We start from the raw sequence: 19,512 nt of genomic DNA on the forward strand, positions 1-19,512 counted from the left end.
TAAAATCCACCTGTGCCCTAACCAACTAACTTGGCTCACTTTTCTGATCTTGCTGTTCTCAAGCACATCACTGCCAGTTACAGACCAAAGTAGATAGTGCACTAGATATTGCCTCTTGCTGCACGAAGCAGCCAAGTCCATTTAAAGGTTAGAAGAATTGCTTAAATTTAACATCTACAGAAATTCCGGCGTCCCAAACGTAATATTTAAAACTACCATGCTCTTTTTTTTTCTTTTTTGGCTGCAAAGATTCTTTAACAAGCTGCGAGGCAAATGCATTCAGCACCATCCTAAGTTAAAATACAGATTTGCAGGGAGAGCAGAATGTACACGGATGGCAGCTGAGAAAGAGACGCACACAACTTTTTAAAAATGGACACAAAAGCTGCCTGAGATTCTATGGCAGACAACATAGAGATACTCAAAATTTGCTGTGGATTGCGGAGGACACACATAATTTCCTGCAGTTAAGTAAGAAGACTCAAGGCTCTGCTTCACGGCAAAGTTCCTAAGCACAGGAAAACTGTTCAGAGCACACAAGGTTTTGCATGTTACGTTCTATTTTGATATGGGGACTCTTGTCCCTAAGTTTAAGTAGTCGAGCGAGAATCATCCCCATCAGGTTTCTGTTCTGCGGAGCCCATGATCTCACCTTACATGATGCTATGGTGAAAGCTGGGAAGTCAGATGAGGCAATACTTGCAAAACAACCCACAGCAATATAGCCAAACAGGAAGAGGCTAGATCAAAGCAAGAAACACAGACTGCAATCCCTAGCAGAGCCACATTCATCAGAATCAGTGCCCCCTTATTTTACACTTGAAAAGTAAGACTTTAGAGCAATATGGCCCAACTAGACATTTCGTTTTGGGAGCTTCAGCCACTTAGCACCAAGCTTATATATCCGAGTTTCTAACACCGTTGGTTTCTCATTCTAGGTTTGCTGCCTGGTTGCAAGCCACGGTTTACCCGTTCAGACACTAAACTGTTGTTGTTGTTTAGTCGTGTCCGACTCTTCGTGACCCCATGGACCAGAGCACGCCAGGTACTTCTGTCTTCCACTGCCTCCCGCAGTTTGGTCAAACTCATGCTGGTAGCTTCGAGAACACAGTCCCACCATCTCATCCTCTGTCATCCCCTTCTCCTTGTGCCCTCCATCTTTCCCAACATCAGGGTCTTTTCCAGGGAGTCTTCTCTTCACATGAAGTGGCCAAAGTATTGGAGCCTCAGCTTCAGGATCTGTCCTTCCAGTGAGCACTCAGGGCCGATTTCCTTCAGAATGGAGAGGTTTGATCTTCTTGCAGTCCATGGGACTCTCAAGAGTCTCCTCTCCTCCTCCAGCACCAGAATTCAAAAGCATCTATTCTTCAGCGATCAGCCTTCTTTATGGACCAGCTCTCACTTCCATACATTACTACTCGGAAAACCATAGCTTTAACCATACGGACCTTTGTTGGCAACTTAACAATGGTGTGGACTGATGCCTAGATTGGTTTACTGAACTTGGTCTGCTTCTTTGCATAGCTGCCAACTTTTCCCTTTTCTTGCAAGGAACCCTATTCGGAATAAGGGAATTTCCCTTAAAAAAGGGGAAACGTTGACAGCTATGCTTCTTTGTGAAAGAAAGGGGACAAGATAGGTCTTGTGTCATTGCATCAAGTTATAAGCATTTATTCCTGTCTACGGAACATATCGATTGCTTTAAGACACAAGTCATTTTAAACTTGCAATGGCTTCAGAGGGAGAGTTTGCTTTAATCGCTCACAGGAATCAGTGGTATTTAAATAGCCCTAAAGTCCAGTTGAATTATGGCCATATTCTGTCTCACAGAGAAGCACTGGCCCCCAATCCAACCTGCTATGACTAACTCTTTGAAAGCAGTGGAGGCGAACTTTATTTTCAACTAACCTCTATCAATTCAGCCTTTGGGACTTTGTCGTTATTAATCTTTCTTGGACTGAAGCCACTCTTTTGCCAATTGCCAAGCCGCATGTAATAAAGAAAACAATTTGTTGACTGACGATTCTGCTTGCTGTCCATGAAAACGTACGGAGACAGACAGAAATCCATTAATTTCATAATTGCACCTTGTCTCTAAACAGATACTTCTCTAGTGCATGACCAAACGTTTTGCATTATGCTCCTACCTTGTGAAAGAGGCATGCTGAGTCAAAACCTGCCCAGTGTGCATGCATATGCAAATACAGTGGTTCTCAAACTTTATTCTCAGGACCACATTTTCAGAATAAAAATCAGCTTGCACCATGCCAATTTTTTTATTGATAAAAAAATGCACTTGAAAACAGAAAAGCAGCAACTCTTAGCAATGCTTGATTTATAACATAGAACACAGTGACTTTATAGTACGATCACGGGACACCCAGAAAGTCCAAACAACGCAGCTACTTAAGAACATGAACTATTTCCAAAATATACCGTATTTTTCGCTCTATAACACGCACCCGACCATAACACGCACATAGTTTTTAGAGGAGGAAAATCCGTAGGCATGCCACCCGTAGGCATTCCCTCCATAACACGCACAGACATTTCCCCTTACTTTTTAGGAGGAAAAAAGTGAGTCTTATGGTGCAAAAAATACGGTAATTATAAACGAGTCATCTCTAGCGCTCTGTTTGAAAGGCGATTCTGGTTCACAACCGGGACTGCAATCAGTATCACCTGACACTCTCTGCTCTCATTTTGAAAATAAATATTTCATTCATGAAAAAAAATTCATTCTGAAAATAAATAAAAAATATGGGCAAGGAGCAATTTATGTGCAGCCACGCACACATGCTGAATCCAAAAGTGACTTTAAAAATGGCAAAACAGCCCAGAAAGGTCAAAATAATGTGTAAAAACAGTGCCTAGTGATCCCACAAACCTTTGCAAGTGCAATTGCAGGGGTCCTTGTACTGACCATTGAGGGCTGTGGAGAGTTGGGATTTTGTGCAAGGAAGTTTGGAAGGAGCGACTGTGGCAATGTTGTGCAAGTTGGATTTCAAAGGGGCAGAGGAACCAGAGACCAAATTGCAAACATGCGCTGGATTATGGAGAAAGCTAGAGAGTTCCAGAAAGACATCTACTTCTGCTTCATTGACTATGCAAAAGCCTTTGATTGTGTCGACCACAGCAAACTATGGCAAGTTCTTAAAGAAATGGGAGTGCCGGGTCACCTATGGACTGCAAGAAGATCAAACCTCTCCATTCTGAAGGAAATCAGCCCTGAGTGCTCACTGGAAGGACAGATCGTGAAGCTGAGGCTTCAATACTTTGGCCACCTCATGAGAAGAGAAGACTCCCTGGAAAAGACCCTGATGCTGGGAAAGATGGAGGCCACAAGGAGAAGGGGATGACGGAGGACGAGATGGTTGGACAGTGTTCTCAAAGCTACCAGCATGAGTTTGACTAAACTGTGGGAGGCAGTGGAAGACAGGAGTTCCTGGCATGCTCTGGTCCATGGGGTCATGACACGAGAGTCGGACACAACCAAACAACAACAAACATCATCCAAGACAATAATGCCCACTTACACCACAAAGAATTCATAACCCACCTACTTTCAGCAGCCAGAAGCACCATAGCTAGACACTGGAGAGACCTGTCAGGAGTAAGCCTGGACCAATGGTACTAAATAGTATGGGAAACAGCCCTAGTAGAAAAATTAACCAATAAACTGTAACTGACACAGGGACGAATAGAAGAAGACGCCTTCACCCTGGTATAGCTCCCCTTTAACACATACACAGCCCAACAAGACAATGGCAATAATCCACCAACAGCATACAAATCAATATGGCTAACCTGACCCAAAACGCCCACCCACCCCACATGATAACAAAGACCACCACAGCCAACCACAAATGAATAACCACACCCCAGGCCAACCCCAACCTCTCTCACGACCAAAGGAACACAAGTAAACAGCAAAGAACCTGCACAAGCGACCCTGACACCAAACCCTACATATAGTAAGTAAAATAGAAACATCGCCACCCGACCTCATCCCCACTCATCTTTCCCCCTTTTCTTCCCAATGTCTCAACAAATGAAACTGATTTGTAAAAATGTTACATGGGGGGGGGGAATATACGAGAGCGAGAGATTGCACACGCTTTTGTAAAACAAGAAAATCTTTAAGAAAATAAAGCATCCTTTGTATCGCTAGACAAAAAGACGTAGAAAGCACCTCTTGAAACCAGCATCTGTTGCCCCGCTCAGAAGTCTGCAGCTGTCTCTTCAAGGCCCGATAAAAGTGGGAGCTGCGTTCTCAAGTGCCCGGCCAAAGCGTTCCTCCCCTGCTAAGCCGCTACTACTAATCAGTTCAGCTCATTAATGGAGCCTCAGATCTCCCAGGTTTCCCAAGCTTTCCTCCCCGCTGCACAGCAACAAGAACGCAGCTTGCAATTAGAAAGTGACGTTGCAAACAGCGTTAAGGCAGCCCTGCGCCTCGACTGAGTGCAGCGGCGCTGCAATGAGAAAAAGCTGCAGAGCGCGGGGTGTTTTTAGTTTAGAGGAGACGAAGAGGTAACAGGTTTGCGTGTCAACGCCCAAATAAAGACACAGTTCACACACCACTTTTGTTTGGGTTTTTGGCATAATTTGGGCCACAACTTTATTGAATTACAGTATGTGAGTGGTTGCGTAGGCATTGGTTAGCGACCATCTGTTCCCACATAGAGGTAGGAACAGAACTAACAACTGTAAGCCTGCGGAAGTCAGCAAGGGTAAACATTTTTGGGGAGAGACTACAGCTGGGTGCCAGGCTCTCACCTCTCCCCAAATGTTCCCAGGGGCTCTTACATGGCCGTAGCCCCTTGCCAGGGGTTCGGACAAGAGCATGACGAGCCCCTGGATTCCTTTAATGGAATATTCTTGCAGCAGCAGCATTGGAGGGGCAGGCACAGCCAACCACATCCCGTCCACCAACCAAAATTAACCAATGCCTAACTGCAACCTTGGGATGCGGGAGCCGGCGTACAGTTTCCGGGTCATGTGGCCAGTATGACTAAGCCACTTCTGGCGAACCAGAGCAGCGCACGGAAACGCCGTTTACCTTCCCGCCGGAGCAATACCTATTTGTCTACTTGCACTTTGACGTGCTTTTGAACTGCTATGTTGGCAGGAGCAGGGACCAAGCAACGGGAGCTCACCCCATAACAAAGATTCGAACCGCGAACTTCTGATTGGCAAGTCCTAGGCTCTGTGGTTTAACCCGCAGCGCCACCCGTGTCCCTCTCCAATTTCTAGCTTCTTCTAAATAACACCACGTTTCAGCCTTGTTTTAGAATTTATTTCTTTTTTAAGTCACAGCCAGTGTTAGAAACTAGGAGAAAAAAGCTAGGAGCCAAATGGCTTCTGGGTCCTGGGTTTAGGTGCCAAAAAAAAATGCCTAGTCACGCATCGGTAGCACTTTTTATTTTCCCCTAGAAAGTAATGCAAAATGGATTAACCCGTTCCAACCCCTAAAATAGCAATTTAACATGAATTTTACTATTTAACAAGACCATTGATCCAGTGTACTGGATGTACTACCAGTGTACTGCAGTCACACTATTGATCGATCAGTAGCTGGGCTGGATTCCACAGAGTCACAAAAACAAAACAAAAAGCCGCAAAAACAAATATGCAAAATAAATTGCAAAAACAGACACACCTCAGCATAACAATCGAAACAGAAGCGTAACACTCAAAACGGAGCATATTCAGCTTCCAAAAAAGTTTGCAAACCGGAACGTTTACTTCCGGGTTTGCAGTATTTGGGTTCCAAGTTGTTCTGAGTGCCAAGGCGTTTGAGAACCAAGCTGCCATTGTATTTGAATTTTCTTCACAAAGCTGAGATGCTCCAGATGTTTTAGACTATAGCACTGCCAAGGGTTGGGCCAGATGACCCCTTGGGTCCCTTCCAACTACAATTCTTTTTATTCCCATAGGGCTATAGCCCCAAACATCTGGAAGGTGCCAAGTTGGCAAAGGCAGGACGGTACAATGAATTCCGCTCCTCCCCACCCAAACCCCGATTTCAAAGACACCTGGAAACAAAGAACAGAGGAGAATTTAGACAGCAAGACAGTAAATTGAAGCTGGTGGTGGACATGAAAAGAGGATGTAAAGAAATCTAATTACCCCCCCCAAAAGCAATTTTAGAATCATATATTGAAGAAGCGAGAGAAACGCAGGACAGCAAGCAAAGTGGGCAGAACTACAAATGAACTGGGAGATTGCAAAACTGTTATGCTTACATGGGGAGAAAAGAGCAATTTGGAGTCTTAAAAAAAGAATAATGCGGAAAGTCTTAATGTCTGAGAACAGATTCAGAGAACTTGTTCCTCTGTCCAGCATTCGCTATCCTCTACCTCCTACGACTGGCTTCCATTTTGCTACGGGAAAATCCAACATCAACTTCAAACAAATTTGGAAAAATAGCACTAAAAAAGAAGGGCCATGGGGAAGACGTTGCAATGGGAAAACGAAATGAAAAATCCAAATAGGAAATATGCACGGGTTTGCTCAAATAAGTGTCATCTTTGCAAATAATGCATTCCACTCCAGCTCTACGGCGAGAGCGAGGAAAATTAGCTTCAGGTTATTATGAGGGAGAGTTTGCTAGCGGCACGGGATGGAACAAGCGGAGGGGGAAAGTGGCTTCGAATGTTCTGTCTGATTACATCCAATGATGACATCAATTTTGGAGAGAATGAAGTCTCCATCCTCCCGGCACCCTGGGAGAAACCGTCGTTCCTCCAGCAACAGCAGAAATCAGCAATCGACAGGCTGGAGAGGACCCTGCAGGGTTCAGAAATGAGCTTCCCAAAGGTAGGAATGAAATTGTGACTACATCAAAGGCTTCTAATAGAGGCAGAAGCATGGCCATGGAGCAGAAAATCAGGTGTGGGAGAGGATAACTGAGACAGGGACACAGAAAGCCTGGACAGCTTGGATGGTAAGAGCGTGGTGCTGATGTACAGTGGATGCTCGGGTTGCGAATGTAATCCGTGCGGGGAACACGTTCGCAACCCGCAGCACCCCGTGTGCGCACGCACGTTGCAATTCGGTGCTTCTGCGCATAGCGCAATTTAGTGCTTCTGTGCATGCGCGACCGCTGAAACCCAGAAGTAATCCGTTCCGGTACTTCCAGGTTTTGGCGAGTCTGTAACCCAAAAAACCCACAACCTGAAGCATCTGTAACCCGGGGTTTGACTGTACAGTGGTACCTTGGGTTACAGATGCTTCAGGTTACAGACTCCGCTAAGCCAGAAATAGTACCTCGGGTTAAGAACTTTGCTTCAGGATGAGAACAGAAATTGCACTCTGGTGGCGCGGCAGCAGCAGGAGGCCCCATTAGCTAAAGTGGTGCTTCAGGTTAAGAACAGTTTCAGGCTAAGAACGGACCTCCAGAACGAATTAAGTTCTTAACCCGAGGTACCACTGTACTGCCAAGGCTGCAGGTTTGATCCCCGTATGGGGCAGCTGCGCAGTTTTGCATTGCAAGGGGTTGAGATTTAAGAATTATGCCATAAGGGAAAGCAAGCAATGCCACAATGTCAAAAACCAAGCTTTCTAGTTTAGCCAAGCAGCTCAGCAAAAATCAACACAAGATATTCGAACAGGTTACAATGGTGCCTCGCAAGACGAAATTAATTCGTTCCACGAGTTTTGTTGTCTTGCGGTTTTTTTCGTCTTGCGAAGCACAGTGTCGGGAAAGTTTTGGAAAAGCTTCAAAAATCACCAAAGTCTTTAAAAACCTCAAAAAAGGCTACTATGTACACTGCGTTCTATGAGTTGCTCCTCGAAGTCAAGTCGCAACTGTATTAACGGTGTTAAGAAAAAGGAAACAAACTTGCAAGACGTTTCCGTCTTGTGAAGCAAGCCCATAGGGAAAATCGTCTTGCGAAGCAGCTCAAAAAACAAAAAACCCTTTCGTCTAGCGAGTTTTTTGTCTTGCGAGGCATTCGTCTTGCGAGGTACCACTGTAAATCCAAACTTTTTTTTTAAAGAGGGCCAGATTTGGTGAAGTGAACATGTGTGAGGACCAACCAAAGTCGTTGACCTTTTTTTAAGGATGGAACTTAGGATTTTCCCCCAAAGTTGTTGACCTTTCTTTTTGGGGGGATGGAAGTTGTTGACCTTTTAGGATTCCCCCCCCCCCACGAAATAAACCGCCAAAGGGACCGGGTTAAACCGATGGGCAGGCAGGGTTAGGCCCCCGGGCCGGATTTGGAACATGCCTGGGTTAAATGGTGTCAGCAACTGTTACACCCCATTAGGGGACAAGCACCAGACAGGATAGGTGCACACTAAGATACATGACCTCAGCAACTTTGAATAGGGAACACTGCAGGATCCAAACTCCTTTGGCAATGTCTTTAAACCCTTTCCCACCGTGGGAACGGTATACCTGCTTTATGAACCTACGGGACCCAAATGGCACTTTAAATGGTGAGATGCAAACATTTGACAAAATAACAGAGCTGTTTTCTAAACATCAGGTGTATAACCAGCATACCCATCTTTGGCGCTGGAGTGAACATGCAAACCATGAGGGCATTGCATCACAGTTTAATGATCTGATGGCTCTGGATGTGGTGGCGGCGCCCGTCACCTGGCAAATATATTTGCTGATTTTGCAGGTCTTGGGAGATGAAATGCGGAACAGCATGCAGGTAAGCTAGAGAGAGGCGGGGGAAGCATCACCGAACGCTCAGCACTTCTTGCATGGGAACCGATTTCCCAATCGACATGCGCTCTCGCGGAAATGCAGTATCGTTTGCAGATACGGGTGGCGTTTGCGCATCTCAGCATCAAACAAACCCACAGCTCCCCGTGCTCAACAAAACCACAGAGATGGGAGGGAGCGAGTTTGTAATGCAAGCCCCTGGCTGATGCAGAAAACCCAGAGCTGGAGCATCCCTCTTGCGGCTCAATGTGAATTAGCCTGATCCTCTATTCCCTTTTCCCTTTCCTCTTCTATGAAGAAATTTAAATTCTTCCCTGGTCTCCTTGCTGGCCCTAGTAGGACCAGCTTGGCCAGTTAGCCCTGGTGGTCATTTGATGTCTACTGACTGGTTTTTGTTGTTGTTTTCCCCCAAAACGACACCTGAATTTTTGAATTGCCTTATGAGGAACAGCTAAGGGAGCTGGGCATGTTTAGCCTGGAGAAGAGGAGGTTAAGGGGTGATATGATAGCCATGTTCAAATATATAAAAGGATGTCATATAGAGGAGGGAGAAAGGTTGTTTTCTGCTGCTCCAGAGAAGCGGACACGGAGCAATGGATCCAAACTACAAGAAAGAAGATTCCACCTAAACATTCGGAAGAACTTCCTGACAGTAAGAGCTGTTCGACAGTGGAATTTGCTGCCAAGGAGTGTGGTGGAGTCTCCTACTTTGGAGATGCAAGGTGGGAAGAGTGCACCCAATTATTCTCTCCGCAGTCTTTACAACCCTGGAAAGCATTGTTTTTCCCCTGGCCGTGCAGCTCCCAAACCACACACAGACCATTAGTTAATACGCTCTCCACAGTACAATGGTAAAATGCCATCAACAGGTCCTTTGAGAGATTGTTTTTCTGGAGGATTCTCGGAAAATATAACCTCTGCTGTGCTCTCTTCATCAGGTCTTTGCTGTCTCCCCAGGTTAGGTCATCTCTCAACTCTATCGAGACCTGTTCCACGCACTTCCCCTCAATAATTACACACAAAGACCTTCGACGGCAATGCTTTTTAAGAAAAAGCACCCAAAGGGGTTGTAGGAGGTGTACATGCCAGATTCTGCACCTAGGGCTTTAGCGGGTAACATGATTTCACCAAAATGTAGGCGACACCAGGGAATGGAATGCAGTATTTGCAAAATTGGAAGAATTCTCCCCTTTCACTTTAAAAAGAAACGCAAACCTTCCAAACCAGTGTTTCTCAAACCGAGTCTTCAGCTGTTTTTTGAACTACAGTTCCCATCATCCCAGGACACTTGTCCTGCTAGCTAGGGACGATGGGAGTTGTAGTCCAAAAACAGCTGGAGACCCAACTTTGGGAAACACTGTTCAACACCAAGAATTAGGAACCTCCAGGTGCTAAGAAGGGCCATAGCTCAGTTGTAGGCTTATCTGCCCTGCAAGCAGACGGTCAAAGGTTCGATCCCCAGCAGCTCCTAACAGAAATCCTCAAGAATCATTGAACTAATGGTATAATAAGGCAGCCCCCCCAGCTCCTTAGGAAACGAAGCCTGATGAGGAACGGTTGAGGGAGCTGCGTATGTTTAGCTTGGGAAAGGAGACGGAGAGGAGATAGGATTTTTGTTGTTTAGTCGTTTAGTCATGTCTGACTCTTTGTGACCCCATGGACCAGAGCACGCCAACACTCCTGACTTCCACTGCCTCCCACAGTTTGGTCAAACTCATGCTGGTCGCTTCAAGAACATTGTCCAACCATCTCTCCCTCTGTTGTCCCCTTCTCCTTGTGCCCTCCATCTTTCCCAACATAAGGGTCTTTTCCAGGGAGTCTTCTCTTCTCATGAGGTGGCCAAAGTTTTGGAGCCTCAGCTTCAGGATCTTTCCTTCCCGTGAGCACTCAGGGCTGATTTCCTTCAGAATGGATAGGTTTGATCTTCTTGCAGTCCATGGGACTCTCAAGAGTCTCCTCCAGCACCAGAATTCAAAAGCATAGGAGATAGCATAGCCATCTTCAAATCTCTCAAGGCCATGGACAATGTATAGAATCATAGAGTTGGAAGAGACCACAAGGGCCATCGAGTCCAACCCCCTGCCAAGCAGGAAACACCATCAGAGCACTCCTGACATATGGTTGTCAAGCCTCTGCTTAAAGACCTCCAAAGAAGGAGACTCCACCACACTCCTTGGCAGCAAATTCCACTATCGAACAGCTCTTACTGTCAGGAAGTTCTTCCTAAAGTTCTTCCTAATGTAGCAAGCTAGGCCTGATGGGAGATGGCGTTCAACAAGATCTGCAGGACATGCTCCCTGCTCCCATCAGATGTCAAGGAAATAAACAACTACCTGACTTTTAGAAGACATCTGAAGGCAGCCCTGTTTAGCCAAGTGTTTAAAGTTTGATGTTTTATCAGTTTTTTAATGTTCTGTTGGAAGCTGCCCAGAGTGGCTGGGAAAAACCAGCCAGATGGGCGGGGTATAAATAATAAATAATTATCATTATTATTATTATTCCTATTCTAGACCGGCTGTGAAGAACGTTTGAAAGCATGCAAGAAATGTGTTCTAAGGATGAAAGAAGAATGGCGGAGGAAATTAATGGACTATGCAGAATTGGACAAAATGACAGGAAGGATTTGAAACCTGCGGGACCAGAGATTTACAGAAGATTGGAAGAAGTATATGAACTATCTGAAGAGCAATTGTAATCAACAAATTACGCTAGCATGGACAAGAAGTTTTGTAAGGAGAAATATGTGAAATGTTACAAAATAGATAATGAATAAAGATGTAATAAGGAAAATAAGAAATGTATACTAAGAGATTAGATTGGAAAATTTTCAGACAGGATTGATGGAAGTCTAAAAAACTGTAAAGATGTAAAAGCATGTTTAATTACTGTTAAAAATGGTATGTTAAAAAACTATTAAATATATATATATATAAATGTGTGCCAAGGACTCAGAAGTCAGAGCAGGCGACTAAATCAGACAAGGAGGAGAGACTAACAGTTCCTAGCCTTTTGCCACATTTACTAAAAGAATGTCAACTGTGCAACCCAAAATGCTTTCACCGTTATCTTGCGATGCTTGTGCATAAATCTCCCTCTGCACACCCAGCATCCAAATCAACCCCCTTCTCCAGTTTTGGTGACGTGGGCTTTTGGCGGAGGGATCTCTCTAGACAAACTAGGCTTGCATGGGCAAATTTCCTGATGCCCTAGAGAGTTTGTTTTACTTCTATTTAGTAAACAAAGCTCAAAACTTTGCAGTGGCCAAGCTTGCCAGATATTGCAGTAGCAGCTGCTGGCACCCACTCATTGCTCCTAACGAACTTAAGAAATGGAAAACCTTGCACAGAAAAATGAAAGCCCTGGAAAGTTTCCTGATCCTAATCTGGAGCTGGAAATGGGGCAGTGTTAGAAACTCAGGCATATAAGATAATCACCAAATGGCAGCTTAAACCTACATTATAGTCGCCACCACAGAAAGTCTAGGCAGCCTGTCCCCCCCCCACTCCAATGGGATTTATTAATATTATTCATTACATTTCTATTCCACTATATAAAGAAAATCTCAAAGTGGTTCACAACACATTAAACCAGCAAATAAAACGATCCAGAGTAAAACGAATTCAGGCTTCAAGGAGAGTATTTCAAGCCCTTCTCTTAAGTGACAATTGGCTTTCCCTGTATTTATTTGCCTACTTGATTTGTAGAGCTGCCCCATAGCAAATGTCTTCTAGGAAGCCGGTGGGGTGTAGTGGTTAAGAGAGCCAGACTACGAACTGGGAGATTGGGGTTCAAACCCCCACTCCATTGCGAACCTCACTGGGTGACTCTGGAATCAGTCGCAGCCTTTTAACCCGCCCGGTATGGTTGTTATAAGGATTAACTTGGGGGGGGGCCGTGAACCATGTAGTCCCTGGAAATAAAGGTAGGATTTAAATGCAATGAATAAGCTCTTCTTCTGTTGTTTTTTTTAAATGATATTTATTGAAAAAATAATTTTTAAAATCACAGAGAAAAGAAAAAGACAAAATTACAGAAAAGACAAAAACAGAAATAAAAAATAAAACCATCATTTTCAAATTCTCCACTTTCTTTACCTTCTTTCCATGACCTCCTCCTCCTCCCATCTCTTGTATCTTGATTGATAATTGTCACAGCAAATCCTTTCCATAATTCATAATATTCTGTCAATACATTACCTTGCTCTATTTTCATCTTATCTTATATTAAACCTTGAACCTTAAAATTTAAATCTTATTTATACCAGCTTTTCATAACCATTACCTTTTTACCTAATTCTTACAAGAGCCTAGTAATTTCATTTCAACATTTTTGCAACTTTCATAAAAACATTTCTGACGATAAAAAAAAGAGAATCAAAACAATCCAATCCTCTTCCAGCGTCCCCTCCCCCCGGTCCCGGGATTATCAGTTCTTTTTGTCCCAATTAGTCTGGCCCATTTAATAAGCTCTTCTTCTGACCTGCTTAAGAAAGGTTGTGGTCTGGCACCTAAAGATCTCCACGTGGTCGCAACTGGACCCGTGCCAGTCGCAAAACACACAAGGGATTCTTTGCACTTTTTTTCTTTAAAATGAAATTGCTCTATTACTAATACAGTGGTACCTCGGGATGCGAATGGGATCCGTTCCAGAGGCCTGTGCGCATCCAGAAGCGAACGCAACCTGCAAACGCGATTCGCCACTTCTGCACCTGACATAATTTTGAACGTCTGCGCATGCGGCGAAACCAGAAAGTAACGTGCCCCGTTACTTCCGGGTTGCCGCAATGCGCAACCCAAAAATACTTATCCCGAAGCTACTTCAACCCGAGGTATGACTGTACTAATTATTCACATGGAACACAGCCAGCGGCCAGCAAACTTTTTCAGCAGGGGGCCGGTCCACTGTCCTTCAGACCTTGTGGGGGGCTGGACTATATTTTGATTTTTTAAAAAAAATGAACGCATTCCTATGCCCCACAAATAACCCAGAGATGCATTTTAAATAAAAGGACACATTCTACTCATGTAAAAACACGCTGATTCCCGGACCGTCCGCAGGCTGGATTGAGAAGCCGACTGGGCCGGATTCGGGCCCCGTTTGCCTACCCACAGTTAAAACTATTGAACATGCTCCCACACGAGGCAGGGACGGCCACTACCCCCCACTTGGAGAAGGATCCAAAATATTTTCCTTGACACTGAAATTTGTTTTATTCTGGATTGTTTTGTCTGACACTGCAATGTGTCATTATAAGACTACTGAGATTTTTTTTATTTGAAATGTAAAGCGGTATAGAAATGAAATTAATAATAATATTATAATAATACCCATTTATGGTGGGACGCAGGTGGCGCTGTGGGTTAAACCACAGAGCCTAAGACTTGCAGATCAGAAAGTCGGCGGTTCGAATCCCCGCAATGGGGTGAGCTCCCGTTGCTCGGTCCCTGCTCCTGCCAACCAAGCAATTTGAAAGCACGTCAAAGTGGAAGTAGATAAATAGGTACCGCTCTGGCGGGAAGGTAAACGGCGTTTCCGTGCGCTCCTCCGGTTCGCCAGAAGCGGCTTAGTCATGCTGGCCACATGACCCGGAATCTGTACGCCAGCTCCCTCGGCCAAAAAAGCAAGATGAGCGCCGCAACCCCAGAGTCGGCCACAACTGGACCTAATGGTCAGGGGTCTCTTTACCTTTTTACCCATTCATATAAAGAGGGCAGTGAGTGGGCTATAAGCCACAATGGCTATGCCACAGTGAGAGACAGCAATGCTCCCAAATGCCAGCTGCTGGAAACCAAATCCTGCTTGCTAGTTTCTCACTGGTTCATCTGCTTGGCCAATGTGAGAACAGGATGCTGGTCCAGCAGAGCTCTTCTTATGCTCTTAAACTAAAGTTTCTCCGACTGGCTGCAAACCTGAGCCAGACAGCTCGATCGGCGCATGGAGGACATGGAAAACGTCCATCTGTTTGGTGCTCAGTATGAACTGAACTGCCAACAAAGGTCCGTATAGTTAAAGCTATGGTTTCCCCAGTAGTGATGTGTGGAAGTGAGAGCTGGACCATCAAGAAGGCTGATCGCCGAAGAATTAATGCTTTTGAATTCTGGTGCTGGAGGAGACTCTTGAGAGTCCGATGGACTGCAAGAAAACCAAACCTCTCCATTCTGAAGGAAATCAGCCCTGAGTGCTCACTGGAAGGACAGATCCTGAAGCTGAGGCTCCAATACTTTGGCCACCTCATGAGAAGAGAAGACTCCCTGGAAAAGACCCTGATGTTGGGAAAGATGGAGGGCACAAGGAGAAGGGGACGACAGAGGACGAGATGGTTGGACAGTGTTCTCGAAGCTGCCAATATGAGTCTGAACAAACTGCGGGAGGCAGTGGAAGACAGGAGTGCCTGGCGTGCTCTGGTCCAGGGGGTCACGAAGAGTCGGACACGACTAAACAACAACAAGATGAACTGAAGTGGGCCTTCCCTATCCATGTGCAGCAACATCATGCATCCTGCAGGCAGCGGGGGGTGGAAAAGCAAAGAACGTCATGCCAACCCGTTGCCACATGGATGCCCGCCAACAACCCACATTCCAGGCGCTACTAGTTCATAAAGGAAGCAAGCACTTAAAATATGAGAGCTTTCTGCCCTCCAGAAGGTCCTTTGCATTGATGGAGAATCACACAGGTGGCGCAAGGCTGGTGCAATCCGGGACGAAGGGAAAGGAGCGCTTGGTGACAAAGACCTAGCATGCAAACTGGCTGTGGGTTGCATGGGCCCCAGTCACTCTCCCACCCTCTCTCCCCACAGCAGCGATCCTCTTTCAACCTTCACCTCACCCGATTGCGCACTCTGGAAAGCCAGTGGGGCGAGAGGGAAGGCGGAGGCCTGGGGGGAGTGGGGATTATCTGCAGGATCGCCTGCTTCCACCCCCGCCCCGTTTCTTGAGTGCACCGCATGGCACAGGCGCGCGCCCTCCCTCACTCCGCCGCTCCTCTCCTGCACGTCAGAAACGCACACGAGCCATTTTTATTTTAAATTTTGCAAAATCTCTCTCTCTCTCGCTTGCAGTTTTGCAGCCCCGCCCAACGCTTCCGCGGCGCACCCTCTTCCGCGGCGGCGGCGCCTTCCTTTTTTTTTTTTTGCAACCATGCATGCATGCCTTTCCTTTTCGGATTCTTGCAACCCGACCTGGGGAAATGCAAGGCGGACAACGGGGCGTGCATTGCAACTGCAGACGGAGCCTTCTCCCCTCTTGCACGTGCGCGCGAGGCGCCCTTTGCCTTTGCAGCACACAATGCCGTTGCCGGGCGGACAAGGCGCAAAAAAAGCAGCGATGCGCGCGCGGTGCAGCAAACGATGCACAATGCAGCTGCACGGACTTACTGCAATAGATGGCAAAATAGATTTGCAACAGATTGCAAAATGCATATGCGCTGCAATGCCGTAAAACGCGGTGCAACGCTGATTTGCAAGGAAGGGGGGAGTTTAAAGGGGGGAGACACCCGCCCCACCCCCATCCATGCTTCCACTGACCTGATTTGCCCGCTGCTTTGCAAGCCAGCCGGCCGCCCCAGCAACAGCCACGCAGCCTCGCGGCTCCCGCATGCCAGACCCGGGGAAAAAGAGAGAGAGAGAGAGAAAGGGCGGTGTGTTGCGCGTGCGCGCGCCGGCCTCAGCGATCCGCGGCAGCGCGCGCCCGCCCGCGCATGGGCGGGGGTGCGGCGTGGGAGGGAGAAACAGAGAGCCAGCCGGAGCCAATCAGCGCTCGCGAGCGCCCGCCCGCCCTCCTTTTCCGCGAAGGGACTGGGAAGGGGAGGGAGGCGGAGGAGCCAATCAGAAGTAAGACGAGGGGAGGGGCGACTGGGGGGGAGGAGGGAGGGGGAGCTTCTCTCGCCTGCAGGCAGAAATCCAACAGGTCAGGCCAATCCCCACCACACACACATGCAAAACCACACAAAACAATTGCACACTCATTCACTTCCTCCCTCCCAAAGCATTGAGGTCGCAGTGGATGGAGGCGGGTTTGACCTGTTGGACTTCTGCCTGGCATATTGCTGTTAAAATGGATATAAAAATAAGATGGCATTAGTAAACTATGAAAATAATTGAATTATAAGAACAAAGATGAAACTCGAATAATATTATGTCAAATTTAAATATTTGAATATTTGATATTGAAACGTTAAATTTGGAGACATAACTGCTGAAATGTATAATTGAAAACAAATTTTGGGAGAAGGTGAAGTATTGCGCAACATGATTTTGAATTTAGGAACACAGTAAAAGGAGACGTGAGGGAGTCATGAAAGAGGTTTATGGAAATAACATTTAAAAAATTGAATTAGTTTATTTTGTGTGTTTTTGTTTTATGTATTTTTCTATCTGTATTTTTGTATGCTTTCTTTTTGTATTGTTTGAATTGTTTAAAATCTTTAATAAATATCTTATATAAAAAAAATAAAATGGAAGTGGGAAAGCCCCTGATTGTTATTATTTATATGTAGGTAGCAACAAACGCACACTCCTCAAACACAGAAGAGCGTAAGTTTAAAGAAGGTTGGAAAACGTTTATTGAATATATGGGAAATAATTGCGTACAGCTGAAAACTCTGGCAGCATGCAGATAAATTCAACAGTGTAAACAAGTTTTGATGGACGCAGTAATGGAATACTGAATGGTATAGTTTTTTAAAAAAAATATGCAGGGATTTATGATATGTAAAATGAACCATGAAAAGAGATGAAAAGAAGTCATTGATATCTTAAGGATGTAAAAGGAGTGTTTTAAGTTGCAAAAGAGAAAAAAATTATTTAAAATTATATACAAAAAGAAGAAGATACAGTTGGTGGAGGCATCTCTTTTAACCTGTTGGGCTTCTGCCTGGCATATTGCTGTTTAAAAATAAGCAGGAGAACTCCTCTTTTGTCTTGTCACAGGTAGGTAGCTGCAATACAGGTGGGTCACAATGTTATCAATCGCCCGTTAACAGATTTAAATGGGGTGAGCCAATAATCGCAGGCAGTTTTTCCTTAATTCTATTTTTTTCTCCTCTCTCTCACACAACTTTTTGCACGTGGCTTAAGACAGAAGACTCTGAGGTTAGGACTCACCTGCCTTCTGCCCCAAATCATGTTGTCCCAAGGACTGGGGTGATGGAGGAGGAGGAGAATGATATGTTTGCAAGTATCTTGGGGTTGATGGTGATGGTGGTTCTGGGGTAGCGTGAGGCTTCTAGGATTCCGGTGTCGTTATGTTGGGTCAGCACCGGAACCAAGCCTTGGCAGGTCAAAGAGCAGCTAAAAATGAAAGGAAAAGGGGGAAAGTGTTATAATTTCCTAAATTATGCTTGAGTGTGCATTTCAAATGCTAAGTGAATCGTCTCCATTGCAGGAGGGTCACTACTCTGGAGGGAGGGGCGATTTAAAAGCCGCCAAAGCTTGCCGCTTCAGGGCAGAGGGTCCTTGTCTTAGCCTGTCGGTCTGCCTATAAATCACGCCAAGTATCTAAAGCCTGGAACAAAAACCCCTAATAAAGTCATAAGAAACGAGAACAGGCCAAAACTCCGTTCTGATTTACAAGACTGACTGTTCACGAGTCTGTTTACCGCACAGACTTTCATCTTTGGATTTTGCGGCATGGATTCTGACCCGGCTGCGCTGGCTTTCCGAAATGTTTCCGGGCTCGGTTCAAAGATGCCCAGCACCTCTTCCCCTGTGGCCTCGCCTGGATGCTTAGTTCAATGCTTAGAATCTCCTCTGAGATCCCCCTCTGGCAGGGCTAAAAGAGAGAGGGCCTTTTCGGTGGTGGCTCCCGGACTGTGGAACACTCACCCAAGGTGCTAACATTACTATTTTTTCTGGAGCCAGTTCAAGACTTTCCTCTACTCCCAGTCCCAGGCATGTTGTCCTTCCTTTCTTCTCCTTTTGCTAGATGGGTTCTGTTAATTCGTTGTTTTAATGTTGATCGTGCTGGTGTACTTGGGGAAGGTGGACTTAATGCTTGGACTTAGTGTGTGATTACTTTTGCAAGGGGACACGGGTAGCGCTGTGGGTTAAACCACAGAGCCTGGGACTTGCCAATCACAAGGTTGGCGGTTCGAATCCCCAAAACGGGGTGAGCTTCCGTTGCCCAGTCCCTGCTCCTGCCAACATAGCAGTTCGAAAGCACACCAGTGCAAGTAGATAAATAGGTACCGCTCTGGCAGGAAGGTAAATGGCGTTTCCGTGCGTTGCTCTGATTCGCAGAAGCGGCTTAGTCTTACTGGCCACATGACCTGGTAGCTGTACGCCGGCTCCCTCGGCCAATAAAGCGAGATGCGCGCCGAAACCCCTGAGTCATCCGTGACTGGACCTAATGGTCAGGGGTCCCTTTACCTTTACCTTACTTTTGCAAGAAGCCTTGAGGCTTTTGTGGCATAAGGTGATGAATGAAGCAGTAGTAATATTGATATAATACAGGTTCAGAGAGCAATGTTTTGGTACTGGATCCCATTAATTTTGGTGGACTTGCTTCCAAGGACACATGGACAGGATTGGTTTCAATATGCTGAAGACTCGCTGCCCAATCCTATTCAGGCTTTATTTATTTACAGTGGTACCTTCATTCTCGAACTCAGCCCGTTTGACTCCCAAAAGAGTTCGAAAACCAAGGCGCGGCTTCCGATTGGCTGCAGGAGCTTCCTGCACCCAATCAGAAACCGCGTTGGACATTCGGCTTCCAAAAAACATTCACAAACTGGAACACTCACCGATTTATTCGGGAGCCAAGCCGTTGAGAAACCAAGATACCACTGTATTTATTTTATGTATTAAATTTATAGAACCCTCAGGATCACAGAGCTGT

The 19,512-nt window shown here is 45.8% G+C and overlaps 1 protein-coding gene across 1 annotated transcript in view; it reads right to left on the reverse strand.

Annotated features, from left to right (window-relative positions):
• PTP4A3 (protein tyrosine phosphatase 4A3) overlaps positions 1-16,362 on the reverse strand; it is a 109,424-nt gene extending 93,062 nt beyond the window's left edge. The window contains exon 1 of the mRNA XM_082235989.1: positions 16,203-16,362. The gene's annotated coding sequence lies outside the window, so the exon portion shown is untranslated. The remainder of the gene's footprint in view (positions 1-16,202) is intronic.
• Positions 16,363-19,512: the final 3,150 nt, after the last annotated feature.

This window comes from Podarcis vaucheri (genome assembly GCF_965113315.1).
Source record: "Podarcis vaucheri genome assembly, chromosome: 8".
NCBI lineage: Eukaryota > Metazoa > Chordata > Lepidosauria > Squamata > Lacertidae > Podarcis > Podarcis vaucheri.